This window comes from Otolemur garnettii, unplaced genomic scaffold, assembly GCF_000181295.1.
Source record: "Otolemur garnettii isolate 467f Iridium unplaced genomic scaffold, OtoGar3 scaffold00022, whole genome shotgun sequence".
NCBI lineage: Eukaryota > Metazoa > Chordata > Mammalia > Primates > Galagidae > Otolemur > Otolemur garnettii.
Window position 1 is genome coordinate 9,083,146 of NW_003852417.1, and position 10,661 is coordinate 9,093,806.

The 10,661-nt window shown below is 38.0% G+C and overlaps 1 pseudogene; it reads left to right on the plus strand.

Annotated features, from left to right (window-relative positions):
• Window positions 1–360: 360 nt before the first annotated feature.
• LOC100949557 lies at window positions 361–7,745 on the plus strand (annotated as a pseudogene).
• Window positions 7,746–10,661: the final 2,916 nt, after the last annotated feature.

A 10,661-nucleotide genomic window follows, 5' to 3' on the forward strand; every position in this document is an offset into this window, starting at 1 on the left:
TAGTGTGTCTTTCATCGTACAGCCTCCATATTGCTAATGATTTTCTTTTGGATTTTTAAAACCAGCTAATTAAAAAACTGAGAACAATGCAGTATTGCATAAGTCAAGTTTTTGTATAACATTTAGTCCTTGGTTTGGGCCTCTAATTCATATTGATTACCCTAGGCATGAGGAAATCGGTTTGGGTTAAACAAATATATGAACCATTTTGCTATCCTCTCTAGGCCTGCCTTGAATCCAGAGTATTCTGGGAGATGTGCAGCACTTCCCAATTAGTACCTGGCTGGAGGTGTTTTACAAAAGTGAGTTCATTACATGGAAAATTCTTTATTTGGCTCTTCTTAGTAAGAGTGCCTAAGAATGTTGCTATTGGGTTCTAATGGCCTTCTCTTGAGCAATGTGTCTAATGGAGTTACCAGTGGGATCCTCATCAGTGAAACTGAGTTCCCCAGGGAAGATGGGATCAAACCAGGGACAATCTCCTCCAGGATCCAGACCAGGCTGCAGAAGTGAGCCTGGCAGTATAAGTGTACTGCCCTGAGGTGTCCCAGAGACTTTCAAAAGGCACTACAATGATTCTAATCTGATGGACATGAAGTGCCTTGGGCAAAAGATTAAAAAGTTCCTTCCAATTTTTTTTCCATACTTGGAAAAACAAACCAACCCACCAGCCATCAGACGAGTGATTGGGTGCTACCTGCATTCTACCTTTCATAGGTCATAAATGTTTAAGGGTCAATGCTTAGATACTCCCCCTCCACAAAATGAAGTTGATCCTGTTATTGTAGCAGATGGTACCATGATGTGCATCAGAACAGTCCTCAAACTGAGAATGCATGCTGGCTAATTCATTCCATAAATGTCTGTCCCATTTCTGCTTTGAGGCAGTCAGGTACATGGGGAATTTAGATTTTGATGATGAATCTTGTTGAATTGTCACATAAGAAAAGATTCCCTAATATCAAGCCTGCTTGCTAGTACTAAGTAAGAGAAAAGGCAGAAGCAAGGCTCTTTGGTCCTTTCTGACAGGTATGAGATGTCTAAAAGAAGACCTCATCAATCATACTGTCAACACTATTCTCTAATCTATCCTTGTCCTCTTGGAAGCAGTAACCTTAACAGTATGGAAATTCTTGGAGTGACATCTCAAAAACAAAAACCCGTTTGGGTGAAAGAATACAAAAAGTCCAGATGGTTTTGCTGTGCTCCCCATTGTAAATGAGAATGGCCGTCCACAGCAGCCAGAGTGCATCTGTTCGCTATTTTATTCAATTATTTAATTAGAGTAATGTTCTCTCTTTAATTGTCACTGTTTTAATAAAACAGAAAATCAAAGTAAAATTGCTCTTGGATATTTTCTGATAAGCAGAGTTTAAGTGCATAGAAGAAAAGCTTCATCCATTGTTTCACTGAGTGCTAAATACACGTCAGAGCAACTTTTTCCAGGGACTTAGCTCTCCCTTTAGGCACGGAAGATCCTCTCTGAGCAAAGAAAAATTGGGGGCCAGTCAAGCCTCTGATGTTATCCCCTCAAGCAGGTCTATCACTGTGTTGTCGAGGAGAGAAAGAGAGCAGCAGGGAACAGCATGATTAATCACATTGCTGTTTCCCCAGCTCAGATAAATCCATCTTTCATGCTTTGTAAGAGTTGTCCGCTTGGCAAAACAGGATATAAACGAACAAGCCTGGGAGTGGAAATCCCCTGGTAATACGCAGATATCTAGAAACGCATTGTCTACTTTTTTGGAGTTGTGACACTTTTTAGAAGCCATTCTGAATCTCTCTATATAAAATGCATTTATAAGGTTCTGGTGAGAAAGAATCTATCCTCTTCAAGAATTAACAGTGATTCTTTGGCAGACAGTTGAGTCTGTTAAAATGGCAGGGAAAAAAAAAAAAGCTATTACATCTACCATCTATCAGGCCTGGGCTATGAACTCAGAATTTTGTGGACTTATTGACTCACAGACCTGGAAGAGACCTCCAGTACTAGTTAGGTCACCTTAAGACTACCTGGGACACATTTTAAAAATATTAAACCTTTAACTTCACCCCAAACAATTAAATTCAAATCTTTGGGTAAGAGACCAGATATCAGAATTCTTTAACTGCTTCCAGGAGATTCTAGTGTTCTGCTGTGACTGAGAACCACTTGTCTCTTGCAAAATAAGGCAAAAGAAGAATCAAGGGGAATTCAAATTACCCAGTAGGGGAAAGAGCATCATAGGGATACAGGTGGCATATACAGGCAGCCGAGATTTCTCTCCATTCAAGCTGAATGCAAGCTGCATGCGTTAAAAATGAGCTATAATATGGGATAAAGAATCTAAGCTTTGGAGTATGTCATAAGGAGTACAACAGAAGGAAAAATGTGTCTAATATTTATGTCAACATAAATAATAAACATGTATAGCCATGGATTCATTTATTAAGCCAGTTGCCTCTTTGATACTTCAGGAAAGATGTGTCTGTAATTTTACCTATCTGAACCTCGCAAAGACTTCTGATCATTCAGGCTACAAAAGGAATTGAAGCATCATAGCTAAGCATCACCTTATAAAGTGAAACAAGACACTGGGCCACTAAAGCTACCTGTCAAATGCCCCCTCTTCCCCCTCCCCTCCCCTCTCTGTGTGTGCAGTGTCCCAGCAATCACAATACAGTGTAGGATGCACCACAGCTCTTCTAAAAGAAGCTGCCAGTGCATAACCCTTGCAGAAGGGAAAGTCCAGATGGCCATGTTATATTCTATGATTCTTCATTTCCTATTTGTAACTGATTGGGCCTAGATAGAGCTCTAAGGCCTAACTACAGAAATCCAATCCACAGGAAGATGAATGATTTCTATGTGGCTTGTCAGGAAAAGATGAAGCAGGGACCACTGTGTTTTCTCCTACAAAAAATGGCACTGCTATCCAAAAAAAAAAAAACCAAACAGAATTAGAAGCTAAATTAAAAAGATGCAATGAAATAGAGTTTTAAATAAAAGAGAAAGGTATAAGTAAGCAGAATCTGAGTAAGCAAGATCTATCAAGTTCAGAAACATATATACAGGATGAAGAGCATGAATAAGTCTCTAGCAAGTGGAGATTTGAACAGATATTCATAAAGTAGCTGAGCAGATTACGAAGACATTAACATCCCATTACCAGCTCTACTCTATCAAGACCAGATCATTCAGCTTTTCCAGTTTTCTGTGCACATATGTTCCCCTGAAATCCAAATTATCTAACACATGAGATAATTTGCGGGAGTTTCAGTTGCTTGTATCCAACGAGAACCTATATTCATTAGGGCGCTCCAGAGAAATCAATGGGATAGATAGATGGGCAGATGACAGAAAAGACAGATACTATAAGGAATTGGCTCATGCAGTGATGATGCCTGATGGGTATCAAGATCTATAAGGCAAGCTAGAGACCAGGAGAGCTGATGATGTGACTCTCCTGGTCTCTAGCTTGAGGAGAAGATCAATATGCTAGCTCAAGCAGTCTAGTTTCCTGTTCTACTTAGGTCTTAGATGATTAGACAAAGCACACTCACAATCCTCTTAATTAAGGCTACCCCATCACACGTAAATCTCTTTCCAATATACCCTCCCAGACACACCAAATGTAAGGTTTGACCAAATGTCTGGGCACCCAGCGGCTTAGAGACATAAAATTATCACAGTGCCTAACTGAACTGAACCACTTCACCTGCCCAATAATTCTGCCACTTGAGAGTGAATCACTTGAACTGCCAGTGACTTTTCCAGGAGTCCTGTTAAATTTACAGGAGCCATTCAAGCTTGCAGGGGGCTGTGCAGCCTCAGGCAGAAAGTGCCTTCAAATTAGAGATAGGGCATCCAGTCTGACATCCTTCCTTCCACCTCCACGTCTGGATCCTCCTCAGCCCTCAGATTCCCTCCTGTGTTGTGTACACCTTGGGAGATTTCCCCTATCCCTCTCAGAAACTCCCCAGAAGGGAGAGCTAGATGAAGGAGAATGTATACGACTTCATGTTGGTTATAAACTCTTAAGGTGCAAATTTAGATCATTACTCAAATTCATGTTTCTTACTACTAGAAACAGTGCAGGGGGGATAAGCAGATAATTTGCTTGCCATAGTCTTTTTTACAAAGTTGGTTTGGCTTCACATTGTTCTTTGAACACAGTGGACATTATCAAACCCATCTGGGTTATTTTCTCTGCATGGTCTCTTATAAATGAAAGGGATATTAGCTCAGTATTCACAAACTGTGTTCCACAGCATGGGAGTTATGAGAAATATTACAGAGCACTAGGAGGAAAAGGATTCTCTTTTTCAAGTATGTTTAAGAGGTTAAAATGCACATAAGCATATTAAAGGCTTTATAGATGTTTCACAGTAAATAAACCTGTGAAACCTGGCTTAACCCAGCACTCCCTTAGCTCAAGCTTATTTGATGAAAGTATCCTGTTTTCTTGGAGCACCTTTTAAGGTCCCACAAAGCAGAGTCCACATACTAGAGTACGGATTTCATGCAGAATTAGGAAAAACTAACTTCCAGTGGGTCCTTACCTGCCCTCTAACCCTCAGTTCAAAAGTAACCTGCACAACATCCCCGACAGAAGGATATTTAGTTGAGCCTCTGCTTAACCACACCCCATGACTAAAAAGATACCCATTACCTCAGGGGACATCCACTTCTGTGTCTGGAGGGAAAATGGTGACAAGTGCATGGAAACTCAAGTTAGAAAGCCGGGTCTCTAACTGCTGGCCATTAGCCTTTGTCCTCTGAGCCTTAGCATCCCCCCGTGTCAAACAGTCATGAAGACACTAACCTCATAAAGTTGCACACCTAATTATCTCTAGTGATAGCTCGCTAGTAGTCAAAAGTTACCTCCTATAACTATACCTGTTATTCTTATTTTCTCTTCTAGAGAGAAACTGAGAATTAAATGAGACTTGTCCCATTTTCACACAGAATTTTCTCAGATCCCAGTTCTACTGAACTTCTGAAAAAATACCTTTCTCGGATATATCCAGTACCTTAATCACAGCTTATAGAATAAAAAGAAACACACACATACATTATTAAGATCACTCAAAATCACGTGATTTTTATTTCTAGGCACAATTGAATAAGGCTCTTCCTAAATTTCTATTAGGAACTGAGTCCAGTATTCCAGGTACAATCTCATCTCAGCAGGACAGAGTAGCACCCTTACTATGCACCAATTAGTAAAGCTAAGTTTGGGTTCAGGTACTAACAGTCACCAGCTACTTAAGGCTCAATTGATCGTGTGGTCAGTTAAAGGCAAGGTTTTTTTTGGTTTTTTTTGTTTTTTTTTTTTTTGCTAGAAGTGCTACCAAGCTGTGTCTCTGTCTTGTGCCATCGACTATTTAAACCTAAAAGCAGTACTTTACACTATGCCTTTTAAAGGTCAAACTTGCTAGGTTCAATGCAGTGTTCTGGCCTCTCATGTTGTTCTTTGATTTCAGAATGAAAAGCTTGTGCCATCTGCAAAGGTGATGAGCTTCTCTCTCTTAACACAGCGTCATCTAAGTCTAGTTACAAATGTTGACCAGACACTTGCCGACAAAGTCTATTCTCTAGCAACAGCGGCGTCTTCAACTTGCAACCCAGATAATAGTGAGGAAGTGATGCTGTTTGCCATGAACAGGAAGAGAGGAAATTGCACGCTATCGCCAATATTGCATTCTTCCGGAAAATAAATAGAAATGGCCTTTCAAAAGCTCCTAAAATGAGGTTTGAAGATATTTTTTTAAATTCTTCTTTCAACAGTAGGATGGCAAAAGGAACACCTGAGATATTAGTTGTTTGTATCCCTAGAATTTCTGCTGTGAATGTTGAACAAAACTAGCAATCATTTACAGAGTTTCATCTGAAGGGGAGTAAAAGACCTTTATATGGCCAAAAGCCTTTTATGTGTATATTAATTCATTCATCCAATAAATTATCAAGCATATATTAAGTCTTTATTGTCTTTAGGAAATATAGTTAATTCTGGACATTCAAAGATTAATAAAAAGGATTATCCTGCCCTTGGAATCTGAAAGATAAAGGAGAGTTCCCTGTAAGAAGCCAATTTCACCCAAACAAGTGAAAGAAAGTGTTAAGGAGTTTTACCACTTACTCCGAGTTTGCAGGGCAGTATGAAATTAGAACATCATACTACATAATATCTCTATATTAATATATCCAAATCTATATTTACAACCATTAGAAAATATTATGGACAGTCTCATTTAAAATCTCGACAAACCATGATTGCATTAATGTACACAGCCAAGATTTAATTTTTTTAAAAGTAATAAAAAAAGAAAAAAAAATCGTGACAGATAGCACAAAATATCTCTCAATAAACAATAATAATGTGACATTATATTTTATAAAAGAAAACTCCATAATGTTACTGACCAAGTTTATACAATTAATGAGTAGAGGAATAAGATTCAGGCCCAGATCACCAACTTGCTGAGTTTGTACACTAAAGCTTCGTTATATTTTACCTTCTAGAATGGCGAACATCAGAACAAGTATGAATTCTCAGGGATACTGAGGATAGGAGAAAACTCTCATAAACTGATAGCAACAGTATAAATTGAATGGCTTCTGAAAGGGAACTCTCCATATGTATGAAAATATGAAATGTGCTATAAAAATACAAAGGTATGTATTGTGTTCTGGCCACTTTTTTCTCTAAATACTTGCAGGACAAGAAGTTCTAATTGTTACGGAGCTATAACTTTTTTTTTATTTTTTTTTTTTTACGGAGCTATAACTTTTATAATGTTTCTTTAAAATTTAAGATGGGGTCCTGAACAGCTGTTCCTTGGAACAGTAGTCCTTTACCTCCATCTGCCTTCTCTCCCACCTAAGGGCGTGCCACCACCTCGTGGAAGATTCAAGGGACGTGGATATGGACATGAGCCCCTTGAACTCAGAACTGTCTTTTTGGTTGTGAACTAAAGGCTGATGAAGATTATCACTTTAAGGTGGATAATGATGCAAATTGCACCAGTTATCTTTAAGAACGGTCAGTTTAGGGGCTGATGCAAAGGATTAATTGCACATTGCTGAAGCAGGACAATGAATTATGATGATGGTTCAATTAAAGCAACACTGGCAACTTTGAAAATGTCTGTACAGCTAACGTTTTCTCTTGGGGGCTTTGAAATACCACCACCAATGGTCCTACGGTTGAAGTGTGGTTTGGGGACTGTACATATTAGTGGGCAGCACTTAGTGGCTATGGAAAAAGATGCAGAGTCAGAGGATGAAGGGGAGAAGGATGTGAAACTCTTGGGTACATCTGGAAAGCAATCTGCCCCTGGAGGTGGTAGCAAAGTTCCACCGAAGAAAGTAAAACTTGCTGCTGAAGAAGAAGAAGAAGGAGAGGAGGAGGAGAAGATTTTGATGAGGAGGAAACTGAAGAAAAAACTCCAGTGAAGAAATCTGTATGAGACACTCTACCCAAAACTGCACAAACATCAAACCAGAATGGAAAGGATTCAAAACCATCAACACCAAGATCAAAAGGTCAAGAATCCTTAAAAAAAAACAGAAAAAAGCTCCTAAAACACCAAAAGGACCTAGTTCTATAGAAGACAGTAAGCCAAAAATACATAGAAAAAGGTGGTTCTCTTCCCAAAGTGGAAGCCAAGTTCATCAATTTTGTGAAGAATTGCTTTGGGATAACTGACCAGGAGGCTATTCAAGATCTCTGGCAGTGGAGGAAGTGTCTTTAAAAAAATAGTTTAAATAGTTTGTTAAAATTTTCCATCCTATTTCATTTCTGTAACAGTTGGTATCTGGCTGTCCTCTTTATAATGCAGAGTGAGAGCTTTCCCTACCGTGTTTGATTAATGTTGTCCAGGTTCCATTGCCAGAATGTGTTGTCCAAAATGCCTGTTTAGTTTTTGTTGATGGCACTCCACCCTTCATTTGGTTTTACGTATGTATAGAATATTATGATAGGACAAATTAGTAGTGGTGGTCAGAAAGGGAAATGGTGGGGAGAAAAAAATATACATGTGAAATAAATTCAATATTTTAATAAAGTAAAAATAAAACTTAAATGGATAAGAATATCCATCAAAACAGTTACCTATCTATTCAACAGCCATTTAATAAGTATCTACTATTTTTCAGGTATTGTGCCAGGTACTGAGGTCATAAAAATTAATCATAAAAATTATGGCAAGTTTACAAACATCCGGCTTCACACCACGTTTTGTCTGTTCCTTAAAAACTCCCCTTTCCCTCCCTTTGTATGGGAATCTTAAGGTTAAGAGTTTTCCTATTTCTTTGGTCATTTTTTTCTTGGAAGAAGCAGCACAGGGAGGCAGGGAGCCATTGTTATCTCCATTGAATAAAAGAAGAAAAATGGTGCTTAGAATTTAAGGACATGTAATAATATCCACATATACTTGGCACTACTAAAGGAGGTGAAATGAAAAAGAGTTCTTTTAAAGTCCATATGTTTGAGAATCTCTTGTTTTCTTACCAGACTAGACTCTTTAAAGAAGCAGGTCCCCTTTGGACTCCTTACAACACTGAAGCAAAATGTCTTTTCAGAATATTTACTAAAATAATTTCACCATTTGATCTTCACAACAGTCCATGAGCAAGAGGCTGTTGAGTAAAACTGAAGTGAGAAAATGTCTGAATAACAATTTAAACTGACTTAACCTAAAGAACAATAGTTTATCTGCATCCGCCATACCACACGATGCCCCTTATCAGAAAAACGTTTTATTCAAAATATCGCAACAAGAAACAGCATGATTCCGAGCAATAATTACTGAAGTAATTAACATTGATTGTTTCAGATAAGGAAACTGTAATTCAAGCCATCGGTGCCTTATAAAAGTTGTCATGTAGCTGGAGTTTGTGTACATTCATCTAACTTTTTTATTACTGGCTCATGGAAAAATACTTTTAAGTGAAAGAAAAAAGTCTTTCTATGTACTTTACTCCATAACTTTGTCCCAAATACTATTCCCACGACCCAGAACTAATAGGTTTTGTCTGCTCCTTATAAAATTAGGCGCCTAACATCAAGGTATAAAAGTATCCTCTTTTAATATGTAAATGAGATAATCTCAAAAATAATGCTTTGCACCCTTGAGTCAGTAGCAATATATCTTAGAGAGTATATATACTCCTACCTAAATCTTGGTAATAACATAGCTCAATTTCATATGAGCCAAAAATGGGACTTATTTTTCCTGACTCTTGGTAACAATTGTCCTATCTACCAAGCCAAGTCAATCTGTTTTTTAATGGATTCAAAAATCTGAAGTGAGAAAAAGGTCATAATACCAATTTCAGTAGGACTTAGCTTGAAGAACAATATTTTATCACAACCTGGCCATGCCACAGACAGTTCATTTTCAAAGGAAAGATTTTCTTTCCCATTATTCATGATGTAGTACTCAAGAAATAGGACAATTCCAGGAAAAATCCTTTCTCTTTCACACATCCACAACACAAATCAACCCAACCTATGTATTGGCTACATCAATACAACACAAGTTTCAAGTAACTTTTAGACATTGCAGCTCTAGACAAATACCCTCACATTTATGGTAAGAAGAAGAAAGAGCTGGCTGTTATTTCACACTGGAGACAAAAAAAATCAAATAATCTACCAGTTGTAATTCTTAGCTGTTATTTGGACAAATACAGACATTAAAAGACAAATTTCTCAACATACAAATATAGCCAGAGATGACAGAACTAGCACCCTTTTCCTAAATTCAGTCAAAGCCTTACAATGCTGCCTTGTTAGATTCAAAGAGCAGATTTCCAATGGTCGTAAGACAGAACCCCAGGATGCTCAGAAACATGCAACTCAGTAAGTTTTCAAGAAAAGAAACCTCATTGAGGTAAAAAGGTTAAAACTCCAATTTAGCAAACATCGGCTGTTCTAGCAAAAAAATCCTAAGTAATCATTTCCTCTAATCAAATGAGTGTCCTGTTGCCGTGTAATCAATGATAATGGATGGATTCTGCAAACTGGAGTGTTTAGAAGCCTTTCAAAGCAAGAAAGCAGCACTGTCCTTTGTGGCTTCTCAGAGGAGAGCAGAGAAGGAGAAGATACCCATCTTCCTGCACGTGGGTTCTAAAGGCCAACAAAGCTCATTAGCTCTTTATCTACCCACACAGAGCCACATTCATCATGAGATGCCATTTCACGAACTTTATCCAAAGGAGACATGCTGGGAGAGGAAAAGAAGGTGAGGATGCCGGACATTACAACTTGAGAGCATCTGGAAACAGAAAATCTATAGGTGTAACTCATTTAGGTATTGTATTTTTTATCAATTGCCTTTATTATACCAAACACTGTCTATCTTATGAATACGATTTAATAAAACTTAATATTTACTTCCAAAAATTTTACAGTTTAGAGTAGAAAACAGAAATGTAAACAATTCCCATTCAGTGTAATGAATTCTATTATGAAAATAAGCCACGGAGCCACGGAGGGCAAGAAGACGGGGAAGCACTAATCCTAACTGGCACATAGAATGTGCGTCTGAGAAACTGGCTGTAAATCCTGGTAACTGTCGCTATGGTTGACTTAGGAGGGGAAATACGGAAAACTGAAATATAGAATTAGAGGGAAACTTACTTTCTTTCTTTTTTTTTTTTTTTTTTTGTTTTT